The sequence below is a fragment of the Ascaphus truei genome, chromosome 7, assembly GCF_040206685.1.
Source record: "Ascaphus truei isolate aAscTru1 chromosome 7, aAscTru1.hap1, whole genome shotgun sequence".
NCBI classification, from domain to species: Eukaryota; Metazoa; Chordata; class Amphibia; order Anura; family Ascaphidae; genus Ascaphus; species Ascaphus truei.
In genome coordinates this window covers 3,255,564-3,272,785 of record NC_134489.1, presented here as the reverse complement: position 1 = coordinate 3,272,785, position 17,222 = coordinate 3,255,564, and the positions used below count along the sequence as shown (strand labels likewise).

General features: G+C 48.6%; 1 long non-coding RNA gene across 1 annotated transcript; it reads right to left on the bottom strand.

Annotated features, from left to right (window-relative positions):
• Positions 1–2,788: 2,788 nt before the first annotated feature.
• On the bottom strand, positions 2,789–17,215 carry LOC142498631 (uncharacterized). The gene is made up of 3 exons (XR_012802509.1): positions 17,104–17,215; positions 12,009–12,079; positions 2,789–2,955 (listed from the first exon to the last, which is right to left on the bottom strand). It is a non-coding gene; the product is annotated as an uncharacterized LOC142498631 (long non-coding RNA).
• Positions 17,216–17,222: the final 7 nt, after the last annotated feature.

Below are 17,222 nucleotides of genomic sequence, written 5' to 3'. Positions count from 1 at the left end.
ATATGGTGACTACACCTTTCCTTTAGGTTGCAAGCTCAGCTGGGCAGAGACCTTTTGTGCCAGGATTACTGTATTATATAGGTGTAAGTTGTATTGTTCCTTTTTTGTCTTTCAGCACAGTTGTATTGCAGAATAAATGAATGATGAATCTAATTTTAAAGTGGGTGTCGGTGAGAGTAACTGTTTTACTTATTTGCATCTTGTTAAAAAAAATTGTAATGTTTTTCTTTTTCTCTGGACCTGCTGAATTCAAGCACATTAGCTACTGATGTTTGTGTCTAAAGTCTGCCTCATAATTACTATACAAACACTGGATACAATAAAAACAACAATTCACCTCTTTTGTTACAGCTGATAAACGGTCTGATCACCAAAAGATACAAGATAAACTGTTAAAAAAAAAAAAAAAAACCTTCAAAGCGTGTTTACCAAGGAAAAGTTAAAAGATTAAATTAATATATTTATACAACAACAGAATAAAGCCAACCCTTCTAGGCGAATATACAAACTCCTGACCGCCACCAGAACCGAGTTAAGGCAGATCCAATTGGAAGATGTAGAAAAAGCCCTTAAGTGGGCTAAGTACTACGATAAGGGCAATAAGGCTAAGGCCCCGCTCCCAGAGTCAGCGCGCCCGCACTGCAAACAGGCGGGGCGCTGACATACACAGACAGCGATATGCGGTCTGTAGGGAGCGGGAGCGGGAGGTGGGCGGGAGTGGGAGGTTTGAGCGGGAGGGGGGGCGTGGCTTGAGCGGAGGGACCCGCTACTCTCCCCCCCTCCCTCCATGGCTCGGGTAAGTAAAAGCAACACACACAGACAGACAGAGGCAGGCACTCAGGCACACACATACAAACACACACAGAGGCAGGCACTCACGCACTCAGGCACACACATACACACAGACAGGCACGCACGCACTCAGACACACACACAGACAGAGGCAAGCACTCAGGCACACACACAGACAGGCACTCACGCTGCTTTCACTCCACATTCCTCCCCGCTCCCCGAAGCCTCTCCTCCTCCCGAAGCCTCCCCTCCCCATTGGCTCACAGCCACACCACGTGACGCGTCAACGCTAGGGAACACCATTCTCTTGTATCCCATAGCGGCTGACGCGCCACAGCGTGTAGTCAGCTGTGCAGCCAGTGGGGACCGGGACCGGCTCCGCAGGATTCCCCTGGTGGTGGGGAACTCGCGTGTGGCCGCCCTCGCCACCGAGCGCAGCGGGACCGAGGCCTAAGGCCGACAGACTTCTGGCTAGCAAGCTAAGAGGAATACGGAAAAGATCCCAAATTACGGCGATTAAGAGTGGGTCTGGGGAGATAATATATAACGATAAAAAAATAGCGGAGGAATTTACTTCATTCTACACAAAGTTACATAACCTTAAAACCCGAGGGGGAAAGCCCAAGACAGCAGATCTCGAACCAATTACGGACTATTTATCCAACTGCCACCTCCCTTCACTGACAGAAGAGGAAAACCAAATACTTAATGCAAAGATAACTCAGAACGAATTAGAAGACGCTATAAAGTAGCTAAAGATCTCCAAGGCCCCTGGCCCTGACAGTTTCACCAATGTCTACTATAAAAGGTTTCTCACGATTTTGTCTAAACACCTGTTAAATCTATTTAACTCCTTCATGGAGGGTAACCCAATCCCATCATCAATGTCCCAAGCTAATCTTGCTATTATTCACAAAGAGGGTAAAGACCCAATGCAATGCGGGAGCTACCACCCAATCTCCCTCCTAAATAATGACCTTAAATTATACAGCAAGATATTGGCAAACAGACTGAACCCTATATTGCCTAGATTAATAAACATTGATCAAATGGGGTTTGTTTCTGGCAGGCAAGCCTCAGACAACCCCCACAAGATAAACTTAGTTGATCATGCCCACCTTACAGGCACCAGAGCGGTTTTATTGAGCCTAGACGCAGAGAAGGCGTTTGACAGACTTGATTGGCTATTTCTTGATGAAACTATGCAGAAATTCGGGTTCAAAATTAATTCCTAGAGGGGGTCCGTGCGCTCTATCGTAACCCCACCGCGGCGGTCAAACTCCCGGGTGGAGTTGCCAAGAAATTTGAAATTAAAAACAGTACAAGACAGGGGTGCCCCCTATCTCACCTTCTCTTTGCCCTGACTATCGTACCCCTTGCGTCCAAAATACGAGACAATATAAACATTCAGGGCATAGTAATTGGCAAGACAAATGACAAAATATCGTTATTCGCCGACGATATCATTCTAACCATAACTCATCCCCAGACTTCCCTTCCTAATCTCCATAGAGAACTGCTAGAATTTGGCAAAATATCAGGCTACAAAATTAACAATGACAAATCAGAAGCCCTAAACCTAAATCTGTCAGAGCCAGAAGTAAAATTACTTAAATTAAACTTTAACTACAGGTGGAGTTCCTCATACATTAAATATCTGGGAGTAAATGTATCAAGGGACTACCACTCACTATATCAACATGACTATCCAACACTCTTTAGGAAAATGAAAAAAGATCTGGATAAATGGGAAGGATACCAGATCTCATGGATCGGGAGAATGATCTCAGTTAAGATGAATATACTCCCCAGATTGTTATATTTTTTCCTGACTCTCCCGGTCCGAGTCCCCGGCTCTGAAATGAAAAACATCCAAAACAGAGTGTTTAATTTTATTTGGCAGGGCAAGAGACCCAGGGTCGCTAGAACAGTACTTATGTCGTCAAGGATGAGGGGAGGCCTGGGAGTACCAGATGTTTTAAAATATTACCTCGCAGTCCAATTAAGACAGGCAGTAGTGTGGAATGCGGACCCGGACCAGCACTGTTGGCTAGCAATTGAGTCTCACTACTCCAAAACGCCTTCTCTGCCAGCTTGTCTCTGGTGCATGGATAAAGGGGACATGTTGGCGCACAAATTTGAGCGGGGCGCGATGAAACATACCTGGGAAGTTTGGTCAAAATCTAAAATTAAGTTTTATCTTACATCGTTCGATTCCCAGCTCACTCCAATTTTCAACAACCCTAAATTTCCTCCCGGATGTGAATCCAAACAATTCGACCAATTCAAATTAAAGGGGATCAGAATGGTTGCCGACCTATTGAGCGATGGAAGACTCCTGAGTTTTCAAGATTTACGTACCAAATTTGAGGCACCAGAACTTGATACTTTCAAATATCTCCAAATTAGACACTTCCTACAAAAATTGTCCCCAAAGTTAGAATTTCCCCCTCTCACAAATTTTGAGCGGTTGTGCACAACCAATACGCATCAAAAACGTCTAATAACCAAAATTTACGCTGGAATGGAGATGTCAGCGAACCCCCCCCCCCCCCCCCGCACACAATTATATGCTCAAATGGGCAGCGGAATTGAACATAGTTATAGACAGAGAGGTTTGGGAAGATATCTGGGACTCGGCCTCAGGAACTTCCATCTGTACCACAACGAAGGAAAACATCTATAAGAATTTGTATCACTGGTATCTCACTCCAGTGAGGTTAAAACAAATCTACCCCCTGGCTTTTGACCTATGTTGGAGGGGCTGTGGGCAAAAGGGGGACATGGCCCATATTTGGTGGACATGTCCAGAATTTCAGAAATATTGGCTCATTGTACAAACTTTAATAAAAGAGGTAACTGACCTCATAATACCCATTGATTCACTGACCTACCTCCTGGCCAGGCCTATAGAGGAAATTGACCCCCCAATGAGGAAATTAATCTCCTTCATTCTTACAGTGGCGAGATGCGTGGTAGCGTCTTCTTGGAAGAAGGTGTCACCCCCCTCTAAACAGAATGTAAAAAAAGAGAATAACCGAGGCAATGGTTATGGAAAAGCTGACTGCCTATCTTAAGCGCTCAACAGAAAGTTTCTATAGAGTTTGGGAGCCTTGGCTGACTCATTAATTTTGATCAAAATTCATCCAAATAATTTCGGCGATCGGGGGGGGGGGGGGGGGGGGGTGGGTGTGGTGGACCGCTCTCTCCCCCTTCCCTGTTCCCTTCTCCGTCACCCCCCCATCCTGTGATCCTGAGGTTTCACCTCCCGTGGTGAAGATTCTAAAAAAAACTTCTATACAGGCATACCCCGCTTTAAGTACACTCACTTTAAGTACACTCGCAAGTAAGTACATGTCGCCCAATAGGCAAACGGCAGCTCACGCATGCGCCTGTCAGCACGCCCTGAACAGCAATACCGGCTCCCTACCTGTACCGAAGCTGTACGCAAGCAGGGAGACTATAGAGCCTGTTACAAATGCGTTATTTACATCAGTTATGCATGTATATGATGATTGCTGTACAGTACATGCATCGATAAGTGGGGAAAAGGTAGTGCTTCACTTTAAGTACATTTTCGCTTTACATACATGCTCCGGTCCCATTGCGTACGTTAATGCGGGGTATGCCTGTATATTAGGTTGATATTAAACCGTTATGTATGTATATTGAAAATGCCTAATAAAAACGCTTGTGAACAAAAATATATATATTTATACAACCTTGATTATTTATTTTTTAAAATGTGTAAATCAGCTGCAGTTAACCTGTCATTAACTCCTCCGAAGCGATCACGTGATCCAGACCACATGACGTAGTAGCTACGTCATGGGCCCCCAAAGGGTTAAATATGCAACTGCCTTTAGTTTACTTTCATCCTAGGAGAGACTGACCCTTTAAAGGAGCAATCCAAGCCGTTTTTATAGTCTTATTTTTTACATAGGTTGAAGCAGGGGGTCTACGGAGCTAAATTCCATTGATTTCAGCTCCCGGGACCCCTGCTTCCTAAGATACATACCTCCAAAGGGGGTTCTGGTATCAGTAAAGTTTAAAGCGCCTGCGTCACGCGTGTCAATAGGAAGCCAAACCTGATGATGTTACGGCTTCCTATTTCCCCACATCCTTTGAAAATCGGCCATTATATGAACCCCAACTAAGTCGCGGGAGCGTTGAAACTCTACCATTACATAAACCCTCTAGCCGTGCAGCTACCGGCACCCCCTATGGAGGTAAGTATCTCCAGAAAGAGGGGATAGCCAGAGTTGAAATTAATGGGGTTCAGCTTCGGAGACCCCCTGCTTCAGTCCTAGGTTAAAAATAAAAACAAAATCACCCAAAAAGTTGCATGCTTGGATTGCCTCTTTAAGCTACATTGTACAACACTGCTGTCCTATCAAAGCAAGATAGCCCTCCAAAAAACAAGGGAAACATATATATAAAATAAAAAACAAATAGACGATACACACTGTGGCTAACAAAATGCTTTTATTTGTGCGAGCTTTCGAGATACAGCAGGGCCCCGGGCACACGGCGGGTTCCGTTCTAAGGGCCGCCGTATAGTGAGAATCAGTGGAAAGCGGAATTGGTGATTTTCAGCTGTGCACATGCGCAACCCGGCATTTTCCCCCTTGGGCGCAAGCGACCTACGGTCTGCGCGCCCAAGCTACGTTCTGCGCATTCGCGTCGGCGGCAACAGCCTCTGAGGAGACATGGCGCCCCCCTTCTCAGTGCCGCCATATCCGTGGATTGTCGAAAAGCGGGGCGCCAAGAAGCGGGGCCCTGCTGTACACTGATCTCTTCTTCCGGCGGTGTTAGAATGTACACAATGTTACAATTGTAATACCACTGGAAGAAGAGATCAGTGTATCTCGAAAGCTCGCACAAATAAAAGCTTTTCGTTATCCACAGAACGGTATTGTCTATTTGTTTTTGATTATTTAGCTCGGCTAACACGGTATAGATATATATCTAAAATAAAGCAGCACGTATTGGTTTAATACAAGGTATGAAAATCTCCAAGCCATAACTCTTTCATGATCTTGATGTTTGTGCCTCTCTGGCAGTGGAAGGGTTAATTAATTAACAGTTTCCACTAGCCTCTGCTGATTGCCGCAATGCTCCTTCAGACAGTTTACCAAAGGTCACTGGAATATCGCTACCACTGATTGTGAGCAACGCGACAAGATTAATGTTTAACGTGATAAATTCAGCGCCCGCATCTTTCCTGCCTGCGGAGATCGGTTGAAAATCTGGGAGGGAAAACAATTGCACCAGATTGATCAGAACGTGAGGGAAAAAAATCTTTCAATGGGAACAAATTGTTTTTGTAAATTCGGTGCTTTTCATTTGCGCTCAATTTTTCAGCCAGGAGATTTTGATAAATTGCCCCATGTGTCAAAGCAGCACTGCTGCAATTCAGGGGGTTCCCCGAACTCCCAATGAAAGCTAACAGGTTTGATATCAATGATACAGTTTGATTTCCCCAGATTTGCTCCCAAATTGCGTCATATCTACTTGTTGCTTTAGTTTGTCACAGGTGCAGATTTGTAACCTCAGACCTGTAGGGGTTTTTTTGGGCGCAGATTGAAAGGAGATAATTGATGCACAGAGGTGCACAATTTGGTCCATCTCATGATCATGTAAATCTTTATCTATAAAGATCCAGCAGCTGTACTCTGCGCTTTGCAAAAGAGACAATACAGTACAGGGAATTATAATACAATAAGTGTAACCATTTCAAAGACCAGACAATAGGAAAGGAAATCCCCTCCCCAGAGAGTTTACAATCAAAGGCCGTGCTTATAGTGCCGGCGACGCAACCGATGACGTCACCATCGCCACTGCGAAAGTTCTATTTCAAGTTTAGGCGACGTCGCTGGCTACAAGGCCAGTGACGTCAGAAAAGGGCGATGGCAGAGGGACGTCGCGGAAAAAAATCACATATCAGTGACTACCAGATTTTTGGTAGCACTGCCACTCCGTTGCTTTGTCTCCGTCGCGTGCACTATAAGCGCCGATGATGGCGACAATGCATTTGTTTTGACGCGACGGTCGCGTCGCCGGCACTATAAGCGCAGCCTAAAGTTGCGGCCATAGTGTGCGCAGCACAATCAAAAACATTAAATCAATCCGTCTGGCCATACTGTGCGTGCGGAAGCGCGACAGGATTTTGAAAAGACATAAAAGTTGATTTTTCGTGCGACGGCCAAGTCACGTGAGCATTTGAGCCAATCAGGGCGAACAAGCCTAGTGACATCACGGCCACACCTCACCGTCGCGAGTACATCCGAGACCACAGATCGCCTAAGTCAGGGGTGGGCAACTTCTGTCCTCAAGGGCCACCAACAGGTCAGGTTTTCAGGATATCCCTGCTTCAGCACATGTAGCTCAATCATGGCTCAGTCGAGCCACTGATTGAGCCACCTGTGCTGAAGCAGGGATATCCTGAAAACCCGACATGTCGGTGGCCCTTGAGAATTGGTGTTGACCACCCCTGATCCAAGTGGTATTTTGGGAGACTAAGGCCGCGGCCAGGGTGCAACAAAGCACTATGACGTCAGACGCTCAGGTTGCCCGGGCGATTCCTGGTCAACTAGTTGCACGGGAGGGGGGTGTCTATGATGTCACAGAGCTGGTTCGCCCTCACTGGGCGAACCTCTCACGTGACGCGCCAGCTAGCGGCTTAATCAAATTGATTTGTCCCACCAGCAGCTGAGCGCCATGCGCTCACGGGCACACAGGTCAAACACATTGTCGCAATGTGTTTTATCGCGCTGAGCGCGTATGCGTGCTCACTCTGTTGGACAAGCCCTTACAGAGACAGCAGTTGAGGGAATAAGTGCAGTAGATGGCAGTGCTTGGCCTCTCTAATATCTCAGCCCTAATTTCTCGCTATGCACCATCCGGACTCTTGCGTTCTTTTCAAGGATGTCTTCTTTCTACTCCCTTTGTATCTAAAGCCCTCTCCCGCCTTAAACCTTTCTCACTGACTGCCCCACACCTCTGGAATGTCCTTCCCCTCAGTACCCGACTAGCACCCTCTCTATCCACCTTTAAGACCCACCTTAAGACACATTTGCTTAAAGAAGCATATGAATAGCACTGTGGATAATCCTGAACACATGATACATAAAGCTTGGCCCCCTGAAGACGCACTTACTAGAATTCCCTCCTCCTGTCTCTGTACGTTCTCCCTACCTACCAATTAGACTGTAAGCTCCTCGGAGCAGGGACTCCTCTTCGTTAATGTTACTTTTATGTCTGAAGCACTTATTCCCATGACCTGTTATTTATATTATTTGTTATTTATATGATATGTATTACTACTGTGAAGCGCTATGTACATTTATGGCGCTATACAAATAAAGACATACAATACAATATCTCCTTTTGAGCTTCCTCAAAAACAAACCAATGGCACAAAAAATGGGGCAAAGTCATTGATACATGTGGTGTAAACAAGCCCAACAAGTACATGACGCAATTTGCGCCAAAATTGCCTTAGTACATAGGCCCCAGGATGTATTTTGCAGTTAGAGCTCCATGTGAACTGTGGCTAAAATGATTTTGTATTTTGATTTTAGTTACAAAAATATATAAATATGTCATGTTTTTATATAACTATCTATATCTATCTATATCTATTATTTATTTATTTATTTATAAAATATTTTACCAGGAAGTAATACATTGAGCGTTACCTCTCATTTTCAAGTATGTATATGTGTGTGTGTGTGTTGCAACTGCAGTGGATGCTTGGAGGCTTTCATCCTGCAGTGGATCGACAAGGAATGCAGATGATATATGTCTAATTTTATATATCTATATATCTATATATATCTATATATATATATATATAGATATATATATAGATATATATAGATATATATATATTTATAAATGTAAATACAACTGTATGCTCATCTGCATGTCTTAGGCAGGTTTGCAACCCCGCCTTTCCCCATCATCACCCAGCACTTCCACTGCAGCAAGGGATTCTGGGAAATGACATGCAAATGAGCACAGTGCCACTTTTTGCTTCAAAAACCATTTTATATATATATATATGTATATATGTATGTATGTGTATATAAAACAAAAAACAGAAGCGCATGCCCCATAGTGTATTACCGGTTTAATAAATACAGTTGTGTGAAAAAGAAAGTACACCCTCTTTGAATTCTATGGTTTTACATATCAGGACATAATAACAATCATCTGTTCCTTAGCCGGTCTAAAAATTAAGTAAATACAACCTCAGATGGACAACAACACATGACATATTACACCGTGTCATGATTTATTTAACAAAAATAAAGCCAACATGGAGAAGCCATGTGTGAAAAACTAAGTATACCTTGTGATTCAATAGCTTGTACAACCACCTTTAGCAGCAATAACTTGAAGTAATCATTTTCTATATGACTTTACCAGTTTGTCACATTGTTGTGGAGAAATTTTGACTCTTCTTTACAACGTTGCTTCAGTTCATTGAGGTTTGTGGGCATTTGTTTATGCACAGCTCTCTTAAGGTCCAGCCACAGCATTTCAATTGGGTTGAGGTCTGGACTTTGACTGGGCCATTGCAACACCTTGATTCTTTTCTTTTTCAGCCTTTTTGTTGTAGATTTGCTGGTGTGCTTGGGATCATTGTCCTGTTGCATGACCCAATTTCGGACAAGCTTTAGCTGTCGTACAGATGGCCTCACATTTGACTCTAGAATACTTTGGTATACAGAGGAGTTCATGGTCGACTCAATGACTGCAAGGTTCCTGTAAGGATCCGCCCTGCGGGTACCTCCGCTTCCAGCGCCTCCTTACCTTTTCTCCCAGCTGCTCGGGCTCCCCGGCGGCGTGCCTCAGTCCTCGCGGTCTCTCCCACGGCTGCTCCCGCACTTCCGGGTCGCGTGCGTCACCCTTACGGGCGCGCGTGGACCCAGGCTTCCGTTTACCGGCGCCGTGCGCCTGACCCCACCTCCTCAGGTGCAGCGCGCGCATCACTCTCTTCTCTGCCTCTGCTCCACCAGGTCCGTCCCCCAGGCCCTTCTCTTCTATCAGGATCTCCCCCGCTCCTCCACTCCTCCCCTTCCTCTGATAGGTCCCAGCCCACTATTTAGTCTCCCCTCACCATTACCTCCTTGCTCTGCATAGCTTCTGTACCTTGGTGCTGTCTGCTTGTGCCTGGCTATCTTGTCTTTCAGTTCCCTGTTCCTGTCTCTGAATATTCTGCTGACCTCCCTGGAATTTGACCCTTGGCTTTGGACTCGAACACGCTGCTCTCTGGTACCCCTTGTACTTGGCGTTGGACACTATACCTTGCTGACCTCTATATCCTTTGGACACGGCTTACGGACCCCTACTACGCTGCTCTCTCCACTCCATGACCCAGGCTTACGGACAATCTACCACGCTGCCCTCTCTACACATGACCATTGGCTTACGGACTTTACCATTCAACACCGGAGTTGGCAAGTACTGAACTTTGTCTATTTTTGTTATCAGGACCAGCTACGCGACTACCACACTTCGGCTGTGCCCGCGTTTGCTGTTAGGTGTGTGGTATTACTCCTTTCCACCTCAGTCCCGGGGTCTCATCTGGCTTGTGGGCAGGTCGAGCGTTACAGTTCCCAGGTCCTGTGGCTGCAAAACAAGCCCAAATAATCACCCCTCCACCACCGTGCTTGATAGTTAGTATGACGTGTTTGTGTTGATATGCTGTGTTTGGTTTTCGCCAAACGTGGCGCTGTGCATTATGGCCAAACATCTCCACTTTGGTCTCGTCTGTCCAAAGGACATTGTTCCAGAAGTCTTGTGGTTTGTTCAGATGCAACTTTGCAAACCTAAGCCATGCTGCCATGTTCTTTTTAGAGAGAAGAGGCTTTCTCCTGGCAACCCTTCCAAACAAACCATACTTGTTCAGTCGTTTTCTAATTGTACTGTCATGAACTTTAACATTTAACATGCTAACTGAGGCCTGTAGAGTCTGAGATGTAACTCTTGTTTTTTTTTGCAATTTCTCTGAACATTGCATGGTCTGACCTTGAGGTTAATTTGCTGGGACGTCCACTCCTGGGAAGATTGGCAACTGTCTTGAATGTTTTCCACTTTTGAATAATCTTTCTCACTGTAGAATGATGGACTTTAAATTGTTTGGAAATGGCCTTATAGCCCTTCCCAGATTGATGGGCAGCAACAATTGCTTCTCTAAGATCATTGCTGATGTCTTTCCTCCTTGGCATTGTGTTAACACAAGCCTGAATGCTCCAGCAAACTGCCAAAATTCGGCTTTTATAGAGGTGGCCACACTTGCTGATAATCAATTAATCAAGGGCATTTGATTAGCAGCACCTGTCTGCTACTTAGCATCTTAATTCCTATGGAAGCAGTAAGGGTGTCCTTCGTTTTTCACACATACAGTAGCTTCTCCATTTTGGCTTTATTTTTGTTAAATAAATCATGACACTGTGTAATACGTCATGTGTTGTTGTTCATCTGAGGTTGTATTTACCTAATTTTAAGACCTGCTAAGGAACAGATGATTGTTATTATGTCCTGATATGTAAAACCATAGAATTCAAAGACGGTGTACTTTCTTTTTCATACAACTGTATACTGGGTTGAAGAAACCTTAAAAATGCACACTCACGAACAAACGTGATAAAAGTTGCTTGTCAGCGACGAAATGCATAGGGCCTCTTTGATTGGTGGTTCCAGCTGTGATGTTACTTGACGCACTGCGTCTAGCCCCGCCCCCTGATCGGTGACAACCTGGGAATCCCCTGCTCAGCTTTGTGTCGGCGTACACATTAGCTGTTGAACGCCGAGTGTCCTCTCATTTACGGTGCCACTGGAGCCCTTCCCCTGCTCCCCTGGAACACTGTTAAACACCGTGACGGAGCCCAACTGAGGCTGTCCAGACCGGAGGTTGCAGCAGGGAGCTGATTCATCTTGGTACTAGTGTGGTCCCGCAGTCACAGCAGAGCAGAGATCCCAAGCTGTTATCAGGTTTTTCAACCATGCGATTTTATCACGTTTGTTTGTGAGTGTGCATTTTTAAGGTTTTTTTCAAACCAGTATATGAATTAAAACGGTAATACACTATGGGGCATGCACTTCTGTTTTTAAGATCCCCATGGAAATTGGTTAATTCCAAAGAAGCTGCTCAGACCCCAGGAATTATTTGGGCTATCTACCCTATATGATTTTTTTCAATTCACCTGGACTTTGTTATGCTGATCAATATCTCCTATTGAGTTTGGAACATTATTGGATGTACATCTTCATAGCGCTGATGAGAGAGAGAGAGAGAGAGTGAGTGAGTTAATGGGGTTTATATGTGATTCACGTAAAATATTTTAATGTTTAACTGTTTTTTTCTACCATCTACAGATAGAAATATATTCACCTTTTTGATGAGCATATGCTATATTTACATCCACCTGCTGCTGTATTAATACTTGAAACAGAACATGTTTATTTATGCACATCCACATGTAGTACGCTTGTAATTAGAAGTATCTCCTAATGTTATTAACCAAGTTATATGAATCAGAAGAGCAGCCAGCAATGTATGTATTGTGGACTGGAATATTGATCAAAACTTCCAACCAATGTGCAAGACTTCCTTCAAATGACTTAGACTGCCCTCCAATGAGTGAGACAGCCCTCCAATGAGTGAGACTGCCCTCCAATGAGTGAGACTGCCCTCCAATGAACGAGACTGCCCTCCAATGAGTGAGACTGCCCTCCAATGAGTGAGACTGCCCTCCAATGAGTGAGACTGCCCTCCAATGAGTGAGACTGCCTTCCAATGAACGAGACTGCCTTCCAATGAGTAAGACTGCCCTCCAATGAACGAGACTGCCCTCCAATGAGGGCAGTGGATATTCAGAGTTGAGTGCTAATAGCCGCACAGTTATTCGCACTCAGTAGAAAATAAAATGGAAAAAAATAAACATCCCAGCCAGGAATCGAACCCTGGTCCACTATGCTAATGGCCTGGAGCATAACCACTGAGCTATAAGACTTTCTGATATTTTTGTGGTGAATAAAGGCATAGAAACCTACTGACATTACAGTGTTCATAACAGCTCGGCTATTCGCACTCAGTTAAGTTGAGTGCAAATAGCCGCACGGCTATTCGCACTCAGTAGGAAATAAAATGGAAAAAAAAAAAGACAGAACACTCTCCTATTGACATTCTATACCCCCTGCATCTGTAATCAGCGCGGCTTTAGGCTGAGTCCCCAGTCAGCACTGTGACACGCGCCCGGCGGGAGGGCGGCGCATGCACAGCGCTAGTCCACGATCTGCGGTCTGAGGGGAGAGAGAAAGTTTGTGATGGGAGGGGGTGTGGCGGTAGGTTTGCGTGGGCGTGGCCATGACGTCCCACGGCTGGTTCGCCCTCATTGGCTGAACCGCCGGTGGGGGCGTGGCACGCCTCCGTCACAAATGCCAATCTCAAACTCCCCTGCCTGCCTGAAAACCTGTCGCGCACCGCTGGGGAAAGGTGCGCAACAAGGTAGGGACTGGGACCGGAGGAACTGGGTGGGCGGGGCTTGATCGCACAGGCGTGCGCTGTAATAGTTAGTGGGACCGCAGCCTTAGTAGCCGCTTCCGCATGCGTGCGGAGGTGTGTGGAAATGCAGGCGACAGGCAAGTTTAAATATACGCGCTGAGGGGAGCGGAGGAGCGGTCACGTGACAGCAAACATCCAATGGGGATGAGGGACTAGCCCCGCCTCCCACCACACCTCCGCCACACCTTTGCCCCGCCCTCAAAGCGCGCGCACTGCCTCACCTGTCAGGCCACAAAAAAGCACCAGCTTCTGCAGGCGAGACAGAGCAGGAGCGCGGCCCGAGGCACCATGCCCGAGTCCTTAGGCGCGCTGCTGCTCGGCACTGAGCCCCTGCAGCCACAATGAGAGCGGCTTTAGCAGGGGCTCGCGCACGCTTCTGCACGCCTGCGGAAGCGTGTCTTAAGAAATCTTTCGTTTCTTAGCTTGCCGTAGCGCAGGGCCGGTCACGTGAGCAGTTCGCCCAATGAGGGCGAACCAGCTCCGTGACGTCACTGGCCCGCCCCCAGACACGCCCACGGACGGCGCGCGCTCTAAGGCCAGGGAAAGCACCGCTTTCCCTCAGCCTCAGCGTGCCTCCGCACAGCTTCAGTCTCTATGGACTAAGCCTTAGGCTGCGGCCTGAGAGGGAGCGTGGCGTGCTGGCACACGAGTGCTGCGCCCTGCTCGGCCGTGCAATGTGTGGCTAGGTGCACGCTCATCTGGGGGCGCGGCCACAACGGCACTGAGCTGGTTCGCCCTCATTAGGTGAACCGCTTACGTGACGCGCTTGGAGGCGGCAAATTCAATTTTGCTTGCTCTGCAAGCGTTTCAAGCCCCGATGCTCACCCTGGCCAGACACATAAGGCCTCGGCCAGGGTTCCTGCTAGCGTGCGGAGGCGCGCTGAGGCTCAGGGAAAGCGGGTGCTTTCCCTGGCCTTAGACAGCGCGCCGTCCGGGGGTGCGTCGGGAGCGTGTCGGCGGGCGGGCCAGTGTCGTCATGGAGCTGGTTCGCCCTCATTCGGCGAACCGCTCACGTGACCGGACCTGCGCGCCGGCAAGCGGGGAAATGTAAAATTTCCCTAAGACCTACGCTTCCGCAAGCGCGCGGAAGCGTAGGCGAGCCCCTACTAAAGCCGCTCTCATTGCGGCTGTAGTGGCTCAGTGCCGAGCGGAAGTGGGAGAGGCTTGAGCGGGAGGGGGGGCGTGGCTTGAGCGGAGGGACCCGCTACTCTCCCCCCCCCCCCCCCTCCCTCCCTCCCTCCACGGGCTCGTGCTGGAGCTGACAAGCAACACACACACACACACTCATACACACACGCAGGCACTCTCACACACACACACACAGACAGAGGCAGGCACTCACGCACTCAGGCACATACATACACAAACACAGATAGGCACTCAGGCACACACAAAACACAGGCACTCAGACACACATAGACAAACACAAACACAGACTGCTTTCCCTCCCCGCTCCCCGAAGCCTCTCCTCCTCCCGAAGCCTCCCCTCCTCATTGGCTCACAGCCACACCACGTGACGCATCGACGCTAGGGAATACAATTCTCTTGTATCCCGTAGCGGCTGACGCGTCACAGCCTGTAGCGAGCTGTGCAGCCAGGGAGGACCGGCTCGGTGGGGATTCCCCTGCTGGTGGGGAACGCCCGACCCGCCGCCCGTGCCGCCGAGCTCAGCGGGTCCCAGCCCTTAGGCTTAGTCCATAGAGACTGAAGCCGTGCGGAGGTGCGCTGAGGCTGAGGGAAAGCGGTGCTTTCCCTGGCCTTAGGGCGCGCGCCGTCCGTGGGCGTGTCTGGGGGCGGGCCAGTGACGTCACGGAGCTGGTTCGCCCTCATTGGGCGAACCGCTCACGTGACCGGCCCTGCGCTACGGCAAGCTAAGAAACTAAAGATTTCTTAAGACACGCTTCCGCAGGCGTGCAGAAGCGTGCGCGAGCCCCTGCTAAATCCGCTCTCATTGCGGCTGCAGGGGCTCAGTGACGAGCAGCAGCGCGCCTCAGCACGGGTCAGCGCCTAAGCGATGACCATGCCCGAGGCCTAAGGACTCGGCATGGTGCCTCGGGCCGCGCTCCTGCTCTGCCTCGCCTGCAGAAGCTGGTGCTTTTTTGTGGCCTGACAGGTGAGGCAGTGCGCGCGCTTTGAGGGCGGGGCAAAGGTGTGGCGGAGGTGTGGCGGGAGGCGGGGCTAGTCCCTCATCCCCATTGGATGTTTGCTGTCACGTGACCGCTCCTCCGCTCCCCTCAGCGCGTATATTTAAACTTGCCTGTCGCCTGCATTTCCACACGCCTCTGCACGCATGCGGAAGCGGCTCCTAAGGCTGCGGTCCCACTAACTATTACAGCGCACGCCTGTGCGATCAAGCCCCGCCCACCCAGTTCCTCCGGTCCCAGTCCCTACCTTGTTGCGCACCTTTCCTTAGCGGTGCGCGACAGGTTTTCAGGCAGGCAGGGGAGTTTGAGATTGGCATTTGTGACGGAGGCGTGGCCACGCCCCCACCGGCGGTTCAGCCAATGCGGCTATTTGCACTCAACTGTGAATATACACTGCCTCCAATGAGTGACACTGCCCTCCAATGAGTGAGACTGCCTTCCAATGAGTGAGACTGCCCTCCAATGAGTGAGATTGCCTTCCAATGAGTGAGACTGCCCTCCAATGAACGAGACTGCCCTCCAATGAACGAGACTGCCTTCCAATGAACGAGACTGCCCTCCAATGAACGAGACTGCCTTCCAATGAGTGAGACTGCCCTCCAATGAGTGAGACTGCCCTCCAATGAGTGAGACTGCCTTCCAATGAGTGAGACTGCCTTCCAATGAACGAGACTGCCCTCCAATGAGTGAGACTGCCCTCCAATGAACGAGACTGCCTTCCAATGAGTGAGACTGCCCTCCAATGAGTGAGACTGCCCTCCAATGAGTGAGACTGCCCTCCAATGAGTGAGACTGCCTTCCAATGAGTGAGACTGCCCTCCAATGAACGAGACTGCCCTCCAATGAGTGACACTGCCCTCCAATGAGTGAGACTGCCCTCCAATGAGTGAAACTGCCCTCCAATGAGTGACACTGCCCTCCAATGAGTGAGACTGCCCTCCAATGAGTGAAACTGCCCTCCAATGAGTGACACTGCCCTCCAATGAGTGAGACTGCCCTCCAATGAATGACACTGCTCTCCAATGAGTGACACTGCCCTCCAATGAGTGAGACTGCCCTCCAATGAGTGAGACTGCCCTCCAATGAGTGACACTGCCCTCCAATGAGTGAGACTGCCCTCCAATGAGTGAGACTGCTCTCCAATGAGTGACACTGCCCTCCAATGAGTGACACTGCCCTCCAATGAGTGACACTGCCCTCCAATGAGTGACACTGCCCTCCAATGAATGAGACTGATTTACACTGAGTGACACTGCCCTCCAATGAGTGACACTGCCCTCCAATGAATGAGACTGATTTACACTGAGTGACACTGCCCTTCATTCAGTGACTACCATCCAATGAGTGAGACCGTAGTCCAAAGAGTGGGACTGCCTTCTAGTGAGGTGGCTTTCTAATGAGACTGTCCCCAATCAGTAAGACAGACTCCCAATCACTGACACCCATTCCTGTCACGAGTCAGCCTTCCCATGTCTGAGGCCGGGCAGACTCGTGTCCACGTGCCTCCTAAACACACCGAGAAGATGAACTGCTGACCCCTGTGCTGTGACTCACACTTACCCACTCCCCGGGCCCACTGACATCTCTTACCCCTTATAGTTACTCCTCGTTATTCCGCCTCCACCGAGAGAGCGTCACGGCTCCTCCCTTCCCCGCTCTCCTGACGCAGGCAAGGTCACGTGCCAGGGTCAGAGGGTGGGGCTCGAGAC